Below are 14720 nucleotides of genomic sequence, written 5' to 3' on the forward strand. Positions count from 1 at the left end.
GGGGGCCGCTCTCTCATCCCCCCCTCTTTTCCTGTGGCCTGCCAGGTTGCGTGCTCGGATAAAGGGTCTGGTATGGATATTTAGGGGGACCCCAACGTCAATTTTTTTTTTAAATTTGACACAGGGTTCCCCTTAATATCCATGTCAGACCTGAAGGGCCTGGTAATTGAATTTAGGGGAACCCCCACGCTTTTTTTTTTTTTTTTAATCAATGAATGAATGAATTGTCGGCTAATACAGAGAACACTCATTGAGTGTTCTCTGTATTACGGGGAGCCGACAATTTAGCCGCAAGTGATTTTAAAAGACTTTTTTTCCTGCACAAATGACACTTTGTGCAGGGACAGTTCTAAGCAGCAGAAACATGCGCCCCTTCACAGGCATACTATAGATACCCCCCAGCTACGAAATTTAAAGGAATATTACACTTTTATTGTTTCACTTTAATCATTATTAAAATCACTGCTCCTGAAAAAACGGCAGTTTTAAAAACTTTTTTTTGAATTGATCCATGTCCCCTGGGGCAGGACCCGGGTCCCCAAACACTTTTTAGGACAGTAACCTGCATATTACCCTTTAAAATTAGCACTTTAGATTTCTCCCATAGACTTGTATAGGGTGTTCCGGCTTTTCGAATTTGCTGCGAATAGCCCAAATTGTTCACTGTTCGCTGAACAGGCGAACAGGCAATGTTCGAGTAGAACATGAGTTCGACTCGAACTCGAAGCTCATCCCTATTCTTGACGGTCGAAAGTTCAGAGAAATTTTGTGTGATCATGCGTATGCAAGCCAAGTTTTTTCCAACGGAAAATCCGCTCGTGTGTATGGGGCATTACAGTTTTTTGGGTAGCATTTGAAGCAGTTGCTGACAGTCAGGAGCTCTTTTTCCTGTGAGTCTCACTACTGTACCAGTAAATTTAGAGACCAAAATGTCAAATTGAAGGTACAATAGTGAAGAAGCCTACACGTTTCTGAGCATGACAGATAGTGAAGAGGAAGTCACTCATCTGACTGATTCAGGCTCAGAATACGAACCGGTAGACAGCAGCAGCACCCTGACAGATAGCTCTGACGATGAAATAGTAGTCCCTGCCAAGGTCAGGTGTACCCGACCCTGTTTTTCTGCTGTCGTTGAGGTGCAAGAACCGCAGGGCTCTTGTATGGAGCAGAGAGCCAGTACTAGTGATGCTCATCCTTCTGGTGAACTTGCAAACACCAGTGGCCTAGTATACCCTGGTCGTACATCCAGCACTGCAGTAACACTTGGTGACATGGCAAGTCCCATAAAGGCAGTTCAAGCTGGCGAGGTGGCTAGCATGAGTAGAGTCCCACAGCTACCAAGAAGACAAAGACAGACCAGTCAAGCCCATAGTGCCCTTCCTGCTGCATTTGCCAATCCTAATTGGGAGCCCATCACTTCTGCAGCACCTGTACTTCCCCCATTCACTGACCAACCTGGAATTCAGGAGGAGTTGATTTTACATCACTTGAATTTTATTTGCTGTTTTTCATGGAAGATCTCTATAGATCTTTTGTGGACCAAAGCAATTTATATGCTGGTCAATTCATCGCCGCTAATTCCCAGCTGACCCTTTCAAGAGATTATGGTTTCAGAATTTAAGACCTTTCTGGGCCTATCCCTCCTTTATGGGCATAACTAAAAAGAGTAAGTTGCGGTCAGGGGCGTAACTAGAAATCACAGGGCCCCATAGCAAAATGTTGTATGGGCCCCCCCCCCCCACCAAAAAAAAAAGAACTAATGCCATTAAACAACAGACTACCACACCCATGTGGCACAGTACCCAGGCAACGGCTTATATTCATTTTGAACAACAAAGTATGCAGTATACTCTATGCAGCCCCTGAAGGGAACACATTGCTGACCTCCAGGCCTTTTAACCAATTTCTGTTCTGTTATATAAAATGAAATAGTTCAACTCACCATAATGCAAAATCAGTGGGATCCCTGAGCGTGTCACTTGCCATCATCGCCTGCCACCAGATGCAGATTGTAACTTGTCAAACGTTGCGGAATGTCACCTACCACATGTTGCGGATTGTCACTTGCCAAGTCACCTGCCACACATTATGGATTGTCACTTGCCACGTCCTGGATTGTCACTTGCCACACATTATGGATTGTCACTTGCCACGTCCTGGATTGTCACTTGCCACACATTATGGATTGTCACATGCCACGTCCTGGATTGTCACTTGCCACGTCACTTGCCACACATTATGGATTGTAACTTGCCACGTCCTGGATTGTCACTTGCCACACATTAAGGATTGTCACTTGTCACATCACCTGCTACACATTGCAGATTGTCCACTTGCCACGTCGCCTGCCACCAGATGCAGATTGTCACTTGTCACACGTTGCAGAATGTCACCTGCCACATGTTGCGGATTGTCCACTTGCCAAGTCCCGGATTGTCACTTGCCACATTACCTGCCACACATTACGGATTGTCACTTGCCATGTCCTAGATTGTCACTTGCCACATCTCGGGTTGTCACTTGCCACGTCACCTGCCACACATTACGGATTGTCACTTGCCACGTCACCTGCCACACATTACGGATTGTCACTTGTCACATCACGGATTTTCACTTGCCACGTCAAATGCCACATGTTACGGATTGTCACTTGCCACATCCAGGTTGTCACTTGCCACGTCACCTGCCACACATTACGGATTGTCACTTGCCACGTCCTAGATTGCCACACATTACAGATTGTCACTTACCACATCCTAGATTGTCACTTGCCACACATTATGGATTGTCACTTGCACGTCCCGGGTTGTCACTTGCCACGTCACCTGCCACACATTACGGATTGTCACTTCACGGATTTTCACTTGCCACGTCACCTGCCACATGTTACAGATTGTCACTTGCCACATCCAGGTTGTCACTTGCCACGTCACCTGCCACACATTACGGATTGTCACTTGCCACGTCCTAGATTGCCACACATTACAGATTATCACTTACCACATCCTAGATTGTCACTTGCCACACATTATGGATTGTCACTTGCACGTCCCGGGTTGTCACTTGCCACGTCACCTGCCACACATTACGGATTGTCACTTGTCACGTCACGGATTTTCACTTGCCACGTCACCTGCCACATGTTACGGATTGTCACTTGCCACATCCAGGTTGTCACTTGCCATGTCACCTGCCACACGTTACGGATTGTCACTTGCCACATCCCTGGTTGTCACTTGCCACGTTGCCTGCCACACATTATGGATTGTCATTTGCCACGTCATGGATTTTCACTTGCCACGTCACCTGCCACACGTTACGGATTGTCACTTGCCACGTCCTGGGTTGTCACTTGCCACGTCGCCTGCCACACATTATGGATTGTCACTTGCTCTGCCACTTTCCTGCTGTGTCACAGAGTCAGCCAGCAGATTATCAGTCAGGCAGCAGAGAGATAATGTCATCTCTCTGCTTCCTGGCTGCCTGCACAGTGAGGGGGGAACTGCACTGCAGGGATGAGAGGGCGGCGAGAGATGATGTCATCTCTATGCTCCCTCGCCTGTCAGCTCCCTGATTGGCCAGCCCGCTCACGCCCACTCTCTCACCAGCGGACCGGCCACTCTCATCTGCCTCCCACTATCACCTGCGGAGCCTCCCGCGGACCCGCGGAGCCCCCCGCGGAGCCCCCCGCGGACCCGCGGACTGCCCGCTCTCACCCGCGGAGCCGCCCGCGGTCCACCCGCGGAGCCGCGGACTACCCGCGGGCCGCCCGCGGACCGCCAGCTCTCACCCGCGGAGCCATAGCGCCTGTCCTCACCGGGCCCCATTTGACTGCGGGCCCCATAGCGCCCGCATGTGCTGCTATGGCGGTAGTTCCGCCACTGGTTGCGGTCATATTGGTCCACTGACCCAATTCATCATATGCCCGTGCTCTCTGCCTCCATGACCAGGACACGATACGAGCAGATCTTGGGGTTCATGCACTTCAATGACAATGAACTCTATCGTCTTTGGGGTGACCCTGGATTTGATCGGCTTTACAAAATTCGGCCCCTCGTAAACCACTTCAACCAACAGCTTGCAGCCTTGTTTACTCCCGATCAAGTTGCGTTGATGAGTCCCTGCAAGCGTGGCAGATATGGGGTCAAGATATATATATAAGCTCTGCAACAGGGCCACAGGCTATACATATAGTTTTATGGTTGATGTGGGACGAGATAGTTACGTAGAGCCGGAGAACTGCCCAGACTACATAGGAAGCGCTGGTAAAATTGTGTGGGACTTAGTGCCACCCTATTCGGAAAGGTGTACCACTTGTACGTGGACAATTATTACACGAGCGTGCCACTTTTTATTTGTTTAAACACGGAATTGGTGCATGAGGCACTGCGCGATCTAATCGCCGGGGCTTACCCCAGCAGCTTGTAGAGTCCCGTCTTAGGTTGGTGGTGAGAGCCTGCTTGAGAAGTGGAGGGATGATAAGAATGTTTTCGTTCTTTCCTCCCTTCATGCAGACACGACGGTCCAAATTCCTACGGCGATTGGTGTTGTGGAGAAACCCCTCTGTGTCCACAAATATAACCTTAATATGGGAGGGATGGGAGGGGTGGCACCATACCTAATTGCCCCTAAGGTCAGGCGCTGGTACAAAAAAGTGTCTGTATACTTATTTCAATTGGCTCTAATGAATGCTTACGTGCTATACAAAGCTTCAGGACATACTAGATCCTTCTTTAAATTCCAGAAAGAGATCATCATAGTCCTTTTGTTTCCAGACGGTGCTGTGGGCCAACTTCCCAATCCAAATGCAGTGAGCCGGCTGCATGAGAGGCATTTTCCGCATGTCCTCCCTGGTATACCTAGCCAAAGAAACCCCCAAAGAAGATGTCGTGTCTGTAGAAAGGCGTGAATATAGGCGTGACACCTGCTTTTATTGTCTCTCCTGTCCTGACCAACCCGGTCTTTGCATTGATGACTGTTTCGAACACTACCACACACTAGTAGAGTGTTAGCATAGGGTACAGCATTGCACAGTCCTAGGCATACTAACACAGAGTCTCAAAAGATTTGATGGTCATTTTAAGAGACTCTGATCTGGAACGTTTACAGTTTACAGTTTATATAAAAGTGCAAAACAATTGAAATAAAAAACAGAAAAAAGATAAAAAATAAAAAAGCCAAAAATAGTTGTGGTTTTATTTTTCTTCTCTCTGTTGTTCTCTCTCTTATGTGCACTCTCTGTTGTTCTCTCTCTTTTGTTACTGTATTTTAGAACTGTTTTATTTTTACTATGCTTATTTTATTTGCTTTGCTGGTATGGTATGTCTTACTGTTATACTATAATATTACTTTGTTTTATTATGGGCAAATGATCCACAATGGGTCAAAATTGATATGGTCCAGAAATATTTAGCCACAATAAAGGTGGATAAAGCATCTGGACCAGAGGGCATCCACCCACTGATCTAAAAGAATTGAGCTCTGTCATTTCAAAGCCATTGTTTCTCATTTTTAGGCACTCTTTAATGACTGTAATAATACCACTGGATTGGCGTAGGGCCAATATAGTACCACCTATATTTAAAAAGGGATCAAAGCCTTTACCAAGTAACTATAGGCCTGTTAGTTTAACTTCTATAGTTGGGAAGATACTGGAGAGATTAATAAAAGACCACATAGACACGTTCTTGCTGGAAAAACTGAAAATTTATGTCAAATACTTACCGTAATTTTCCTTTCCTGATGGACTCCATGGCAGCCTACGTGTGGGTTTAGTCCTGCCTCCATTACCCTATAGGACGACACTCCCATAAATCTTTGCTCCCTGCCAGAGGCCGTGTTCGGTAACTATCCTACTCCAGCCATTTGGGAGGGAACTCCTGCTGCCATGGAGTCCATCAGGAAAGGAAAATTACGGTAAGTATTTGACATACATTTTCAGTTTTCCTGACAGACTCCATGGCAGCCTACGTGTGGGAAATAACTCGCCAAGACACACCCGGGTGGGCAAAAATGCTGCTTAACAAAGATTTATTTGACACCGTCAACTGACAAAACTTTAACTCCAAAGTCAACTGAGGATAGAGCCGCTGGCTCAACACAATAATGAGACATAAAGGTGTGAATAGAAGACCACGAGGCCGCCCTGCATATCACGTCAGGAGCCACATGGCGAGAAGCTGCCCATGAGGTAGAAAGACTTCTGGTCGAATGCGCCGTCACCGCCTGAGGAGGAGCCAAGCCCTTTTCTCTGTATGCCCACTGGATTGCTTGAACTATCCATGCCGCAATTGCCCTGACTGATGCTCTAGTGCCCTTGTTCTTCCCACAGAACAGAACGAACAGGAAGTCCGACTGCCAGAACGGAGCTGTAGCTTCCAAGTAGAGCCTTAATGAGCGTCCAACGTCAAGAGGATGAATTTCCGAAGAATCCGAGGATCTGAATAAGGGTAGAGAGATTCCCTGATTTTCATGAAAAACCGAAGTGACCTTAGGGTTTGACCCCAACATTGGAACTAGGACCACTCTGTCCGGAACAAAAGTTAGAAAAGGCTCCTTGACTCCTAGAGCTTGAATCTCTGACATTCGTTTCGCCGAGGTGACCGCCACCAGGAACGCGGTTTTCAAGGTGAGTTCTCTGATGGAAAGAGCCTTACTGAGCAGAGAAAAGAAGTCCAGAACTAGAGGCAGATCCCATTTAGGGAATCTGGGTTTTTTCTGGGGTCTCAATCTTACTGCGCCCTTGAAAAACTGCTGGATAAGGGCATGCTTGGCCCACTGAACCCCTGTAAATGCGGAAATAGCCGAGACTTGAACCCGAAGGGAGCTAACTGACAAGGGTAAGTCCAAGCCTGATTGCAGGAACCCCAACACATCTTGAACTGTGGGTGAAACGTAGGAACTGGTTCTGGAGGACACATAAGATACAAATTTGGCCCAGATCCGTTCATACACCTTATTAGTGCTTCTTCTCCTCGCACTTAAGAGGGTGGAAATGGCTTCCTTAGGACACTCTAGTGCTTCCAGCCTTCCCCTCTCAAGAACCAGACCTTCAACTGAAGGTGAGCCGGACATGGATGGAGAACCGACCCCTGGGAGAGCAGGTCTCGTCTGGATGGAAGAGGAACTGGGTCCCCGAAAGCTGAGGAGGGATAGGAGAGGAAACCAGGGCCTGTTGGGCCAATACGGAATTATTGCCAATACTTCTACTTCTTCCCATCTGAGTCTCTTCAGGAACTGGAAGATAATTGGAGTTGGAGGGAAGGCGTATGCCTTGTGGAACCGCCACTGCTCTGTTAGGGCATCTATCCCGTAGGCCTGCGGATCCTTGAACCTTGAATAGAACCTCGTTAGCTTCCTGTTGACACGAGAGGCGAATAGATCCACTTCTGGAGACATCCCCAGGGATAGAACCCACTGAAACACATCTTCGTGAAGGGTCCAGTCGTTGTTGTCCAAGTGGACTCGTGATAGAAAATCCGCTTGGACATTGAGGACTCCAGGCACATAGGCTGCTGTTAGGTTGGCCAGGTTCCTCTGGGCCCAACGCATTATTGGATCCACTTCCTTCAGCAGAGACCGACTTCTGGTGCCCCCTTGCTTCCTTACGTATGCGACCGCAGTCGTATTGTCCAGCCTGAGGACTACGGATGCACCCACTATCAGATGTGGAGACACCAACAGCGCTAGGAAGGCTGCTCGTAGTTCCAACACATTTGACACTATTCCCCGAGAGGGAAAGTCCCAAATACCCTGAGCCACTTCCGAAAGACAATGTGCCCCCCAGCCCTTGTTGCTGGCATCTGACGTTACTGAGATCCATTTGATTGGCAGAAGAGAGTGACAATTCAATAGGTTCTCCCGACGAAGCCACCAGAAGAGGGAACCTCTCATGGTCTGAGTAACCTCGATGGACTGGGCCTTTTCTCCTGACCATTGACGAAGAAACCCCATTTGAAAGGGGCGCATCCTCCATTGTGCCCACTTCACCATCGGTATAGTAGACACCATGGTGCCTATGATCTTTAGGCAGTGAAGAGCACTGAGACGAGATGAGGAGAGAGCCAGGTGGATCCTGTCCCGTACTACTGCAATCTTCTCCTCGGGCAGAGAGATGGTACCTTTTGCCGTATTGAACAGGGTGCCGAGGAACACGAGAGACTGTGTAGGAACCAACTGGCTTTTCTCTAAATTCAGGAGCCAACCGAATTCCTTGAGGGTTGCGATGACTTGATCCCTGTGATTCAAGAGACAATCCTTGTCCTGAGCGAGAAGAAGCAAATCGTCCAGATAATGATGAATCTGGATTTTTCTGACTCTCAACAATGCTATGACTGCTAGAAGGACCTTCGAGAAAGTGCGAGGGGAGGTTGACAGACCGAAAGGAAGGCAAGTAAACTGTAAATGAAGCTGGCCAATGGAAAAACAAAGAAACTGCTGGAACTCTGTGGCCACCGGGACGTGAAAATAGGCGTCTTTGAGGTCTATTGAGACAAGCCAGTCCCCTGGCTGCACTGATTGTTGAATCGTGGACAGCGTTTCCATTTTGAATTTTTCCTTTCTTATGAAGCAATTTAGACGCGTCAAGTCTATTACGGGTCTCCATGTACCGTTCCTCTTCTGGACCAGGAAAAGAGGAGAATACATTCCCATGCCGCGCTGGACATCTGGAACAGGAATAGCGGCGCCTTGATCCAACAAAGATTTTATGTAAGTTAGAAGAATTTGTCTTTTTTCTTCTGACTTTGGAATGGATGTGGGAACACACTTGAGTTTGGGGACACTGCTGAACGTCCACGTGTGCCCGGAGGAAACCGTCTTGACGGTCCAAAAGTCCTGGATCAAGGCCGCCCAAACGTGCCGAAAGTGGAACAAACGTGCTCCTCAAAAGGACTTAGTAGGCTCCTTTTCCCCCATCGAACTGCCCTTTGCAGATTTTTTGAGAGATGTCTGTCTGGACCTCCAAGATCTGGAAAATTCCCGTCCAGGCCTGTAAGTGCGTGCCTCCCTGGCACGATCTTGACCCTGCTTCCTAGGGAACGATCTTCTTTGATTCTGCAGGCGTCTATCCTGGGGGAGAAACCCCGACTTACCCCCAGTGGCTCGAGTTATAGCACTATCCAGCTTATTGCCGAAAAGGGAAGAACCATCAAAAGGAATACGGCACCAAACCTGCTTAGAAGCGGGATCGGCTAGCCAAGGACGGAGCCATAGGGCACGCTTGGCAGTTACAGATGAGAGCATAACTCGAGCCACCAGACGGATAATGTCGATTGAGGTCTCTCCTAAGAAGGCTGAAGCCAGTCTCAGTTCCTGAATGGGAGAACTCTTGGCCAAATCTTCAGAAACATTCCTGAGTGTTTCATCAACACTATCGGACCAAACTTCCATTGCTCTAGACAGAGCCGCTAAGGCCAGGGCCGGCTTACAGGCCATGCCAGCCGTAAGATAGATCCTCTTAAGGTCAGAATCAATTCTCCTATCCAGAGCGTCCTTAAAAGAGACTGTGTCCTCAAGAGGAAGGGTCACATGTCTGACCAATCGCATTACCGCTGCGTCCACTAGAGGGGAAGATTCCAAGTTTTTAACTTCTTCCTCCTTAAAAGGGTAAAGTCTCTGAATCTTAGATAGAAGAGAATTATTTTTCTCTACCTTACTCCACTCATCCGAGATCACTTCTCCCAGTTCTGAGAGGAAAGGGAAGCTAATACGCTCTTTCTTTAATTGCTTAAAAAAACGTTCTTTGTTTTGCCGGGGCCACTACCGGCTCTTCCCAGTTCAGTGTTTCCTTAATGGCTTTGACCAAGGGAGGGAGCAGGGCAGTCAAAGCCTCAACCAGACTCTTCTTCCTCAGACTCACTCTCTGAGAGGACAGCAGACGGGTGGCTAGGCAACGAGGAATCCCATGTGTCCTGGGCCTGAGCATCCCTCCCCAGGGACCTTGGAGACTCTATGGGAGACAACTGGGGGGCTTCAAATTTCTTAAGACTGTCTTTAACCAATCTTTCCACCATAGACTTTAGCTGTTGGTCAGAGTCACCCCTTTCACCCGTCGCTTTAATATAACAGGCATCACAAAGGGACTTGTCAGCAGGAACCTGCGTCTTGCACCCCCAGCATACACCTTCAGCTACGTGACTTGGCCAAGCTGTTGAAGGGCGGGAAGATTCCCGGCTACGGAGACTGGTTCTCGCAGGAGAATCATGTCGTCTGGATCTGGAAGAGAAATGCCGGCGGTGGGACTTAGATGAGTCACTTCCTCGGTGAGAACTACGTCGTTGAGTGGACCTAGAAGGGCTGAAAAGGTAGAAAAAACCAGCAGTGTTAGTGGAACATTCCCTAATGTTCCACTGCTCCCCCCCCCCCCCCCCCGGCAGGTAACCCAAAAAAAGTACCTTTTCCGAGAGGGCTGGCCACTAGCAGGCGGTGAGGCCTCCAAAGGATCCATCAGGGCTGGAGAAAAAATAGCCTAATTTAAATACAGAAAACAGCTAAGGAGGCAGAGAAAAACTGATCCCATCAAAGAAACATAACTAATACTAAAGAACCAGGGCTTAGGAATGGTGCTGCAGGCTTCACAAACATCCCAGAAACACTGCAAGCTGTTTTCCGTTTTTAAAATTGCCACCTTAATGACGTCACGATTTTCGTCATGAAAAAGCTAGTGCGCATGCGCTAAGCCCGCATCGCGCATGCGCGAACCAAGCCTCGTCCTCGCGCATGCGCAGAACGACCGAGCGGCGAACGAGGAAGTAACTGGGTGGCTGGAACGCACGGAAACCAGCCGCTCAACAAGCCAGATACACCGCACGGCGCTGTATGGGGAAACTAAAGGGGCACTGCACAAGAGGAAAAAACATACAGAAATGACACATAAAGGCTGCCATGGAAAAGAAACAGCTCACCACTCCTGTAGACGGACACCAGCCGAGGTAGGTCCCCACACATGCCGGACTTCTGGGAGGAGGGGGGGCGAAAGTCACCTGCTAGTAGCTAGGCTCACGACTAATCACGCGGCTTCACCTGTCAGTGACCAGGCATACACCTCTTCAGCGCCTCTTCCATATGCCCCTTTTCCATACTCCGCTAGTAGCTAGAGCTTATTGGAAATTTGCGACTCCAAGTCGCACGGCCGGTCCATATCGCAGAAAAAAATGCAAGTCTTCAGGGTAAAAAGACACATGTTAGGTCCTATGGAGGAGGACAAAAAAAGAACACGGCCTCTGGCAGGGAGGAAAGATTTATGGGAGTGTCGTCCTATAGGGTAATGGAGGCGGGACTAAACCCACACGTAGGCTGCCATGGAGTCTGTCAGGAAAAAAGTATTTTAAGTAATAGACAGCATGGATTTATGAAAGACAAGCCCCGTACACACGAGAGGACTTATGTCCGACAGACTTCCGAAGGAGTTCCGCCGGAGTTCTGCCGGAGTTCCGACAGAGTTCTGACGGACTTTTCGGCTGAGCGGACTTGGCCACACACAATCACACTAAACTCCGACGGATTCGAACGTGATGACGTACGACTGGATTCGAATAAGGAAGTTCATAGCCAGTAGCCAATAGCTGCCCTAGCGTCGGTTTTAGTCCATCGGAATAGCATACACACGAGCGAATTTTTCGAAGGGACCGGGTCCGGCGGAGTTCCGTCGGAAAAATTTGAAGCATGTTCCATATTCTAAAGTCCGTCAGACTTTGGTGAATCAAAAGTCCGTTGCAGCCCACAGACGATCGAATAGTCTGACGGAATCAGTCCGTCAGACTTTGGATGTTGAAAAGTCCGCTCATGTGTACGGGGCTACAGAAGTTGTCAAACAAACCTGTTTTATTTTTTTATGAGGAGGTAACTAAAACCTCGGACAGAGGTGTGGTTGTGGACGTGGTATGTTTGGATTTTGCAAAAGCATTTGACACAGTTCCCCACACATGGCTCATGTGTAAGGTAAAGTCTACAGCCTTGGAAAGATCAATTTGCAAATGGATAGAAAACTGGCTAAAAGACTGTATTCGGAGAGTAGTGGTTAATGATTCGTACTTTGAATGGTCTAAGGTTATTAATGGTGTACCCCAAGGTTCAGTGTTAGGACCCTTACTTTTTAATACCTTTATAAATGATATGGGTCTGGGATTAAAAGTACCATTTCACCCTTTCTCTAAAGCCCCGTACACACGAGCGGACTTTTCAACATCCAAAGTCCGACGGACTGATTCCGTCAGACTATTCGATCGTGTGTGGGCTGCAACGGACTTTTGATTCACCAAAGTCTGACGGACTTTAGAATATGGAACATGCTTCAAATTTTTCCGACGGAACTCCGCCGGACCCGGTCCCTTCGAAAAATTTGCTCGTGTGTATGCTATTCCGACGGACTAAAACCGACGCTAGGGCAGCTATTGGCTACTGGCTATGAACTTCCTTATTCTAATCCAGTCGTACGTCATCACGTTAGAATCCGTCAGAGTTTAGTGTGATTGTGTGTGGCCAAGTCCGCTCAGCCGAAAAGTCCGCCAGAACTCTGTCGGAACTCCGGCAGAACTCCGGCGGAACTCCTTCGGAAGTCTGTCGGACATAAGTCCTCTCGTGTGTACGGGGCTTAACTATGTCTTTTCTTCCTGCTTTGTCTTCCCCTCCTCTCTCTCTTCCTAGCCTATGGCTACAATTTGCCTAAATGTGTTCCTCGTGCCATGAACAAGGTCCTTCGGTTGACTATCCCCCTTGCCCTGCATTTTCTTCTGTCCCTACAACTTTGGTTTACTGTTTTACGTTGATGTTGGGTGGGGGGTTCTCCCCCTCTTAACTGGATGTCCTTTTAATGAATGCACCAGGATGTTCCCTTGTTCCAACCTAGGCCGCGTACACACGCGCGGACTGTTCGCCCAACTTTGTCCGCTGAACAGTGTTTGGGCGGACAGTCCGCTCGTGTGTGGGCTTTCAGCGGACAGTTTCAGCGGACAGTTTGACGAACAAGGTTTTTCGGAAATTCCGTAAAACTGTCCGCTGAAACCTTGTTTGAGCGAACAGTCCGCTCGTGTGTAGGCTTGTTCGTCAAACTAAGTTCCGCGCATGCTCAGAAAGGATTTACACGCCGAAAGTTAAAATGCAGTGTATAGGACGTCGTATTCTTCGTCCCGTCGTACGTGCCATTCACGTCATCGCGCACGGTTTCAGCAAACTGTTCGTTCGTCGTGTGTGGCCATGTCCGTCCATGCTAATTTTGAGCGGACTGTTTGCCGAAACTGTTTGGCCGCGTACACACGCGCGGACTGTTTGCCCAACCTTGTTCGGCAAACAGTTTGTCAAACAGTCCGCTCAAAATTTGCATGAGCGGACTTGCCCACACACGAGCGGACTGTTTGACGAACAAGGTTGGGCAAACAGTTCGCTCAACTTTTGAAATGAACGGACTCGCCCACGTAAGGAGGAGGCAAATCCGCCCATTTCGAGCGCGTGTACAGGTAGGCGGGGCCCGCGAAGGAGACGTCGCGGGCTCCGCCGCCTGGAATGGGCTTAAAGGGGAACCCCAACGCCGAAAAAAATCGGCGTGGGGGTTCCCCCAAGTCCACACCAGACCCTTGTCCGAGCACGCTACCCGGCCGGCCAGGAAAGGGGGGCGAGCGAGCGCGCCCCCCCCTCCTGAGCCGTACCAGGCCGCGTGCCCTCAACATGGGGGGGTGCCTTGGGGAAGGGGGGGGCCGCGCGGCCCCCCCACCCCAAAGCACCTTGTCCCCATGTTGATGAGGACAAGGGCCTCTTCCCGACAACCCTGGCCGTTGGTTGTCGGGGTCTGCGGGCGGGGGGCTTATCGGAATCCGGGAGCCCCCTTTAAGAAGGGGGCCCCCGGATACCGGCCCCCCACCCTATGTGAATGAGTATGGGGTACAATGTACCCCTACCCATTCACCTGTGAAATAAAGTACAAATAAAAACACAACACAGGGGGAAAAAATATTTTATTGCACAGCCGGGGGTCTTCCGTCTTCGGGGGTCTTCTCGCCGGACTCCTCCGCTATGTGTGTGTAGCTCTTTTGCCAGCGGAGGAGTCCGGCTTTCTTCCTCCCCGCCGCCGGCCTCTTCTCCCGACTTCGGGGGTCTTGTCCCCCTCTTCGGTTCTTCTGCCGGGCCACCGCGCCTGGTCCGGTGGCCCGGTCTTCTGTCGCCGTCTTCCGTTCTTCTGTCGCCGCCTTCGGTTCTTCTGCCGGGCCACCGCGCCTTCTTGTAGCTCTTTTACAGGCGGTGGCCCGGTCTTCTGTCGCCGTCGCCGCCTTCCGTTCGTGTTCTTCTTCTTGTTCTTCTTGTTCTTCTCCAGGCGATGTTGACACGTCGCTCCCTCCGGCCGGAATGCCAGAGCCGCCCTGCGCTGTGACTTATATAGTGACAATGGGGCGGGGTCACATGGTATATGTCACATGGGTTGATGTCACATGGTGACCCCGCCCCCTTACGATGTCATAGTCCCCATGTGACATCAACCCATGTGACCAACCCATGTGACATATACCATGTGACCCCGCCCCATTGTCACTATATAAGTGACCGCACAGCGCGTCCCCGGCATTCCGGCCGGAGAGCTCGTCGAGTCAACATCGCCTGGAGAAGAACAAGAAGAACAAGAAGAAGAACAAGAACGGAAGGCGGCGACGGCGACAGAAGACCGGGCCACCGCCTGTAAAAGAGCTACAAGAAGGCGCGGTGGCCCGGCAGAAGAACCGAAGGCGGCGACA

The sequence above is a fragment of the Lithobates pipiens genome, unplaced genomic scaffold (assembly GCF_037356315.1).
Source record: "Lithobates pipiens isolate NorthernLeopardFrog02 unplaced genomic scaffold, aLitPip1_a1.2 Scaffold_28, whole genome shotgun sequence".
Classification (NCBI taxonomy): domain Eukaryota; kingdom Metazoa; phylum Chordata; class Amphibia; order Anura; family Ranidae; genus Lithobates; species Lithobates pipiens.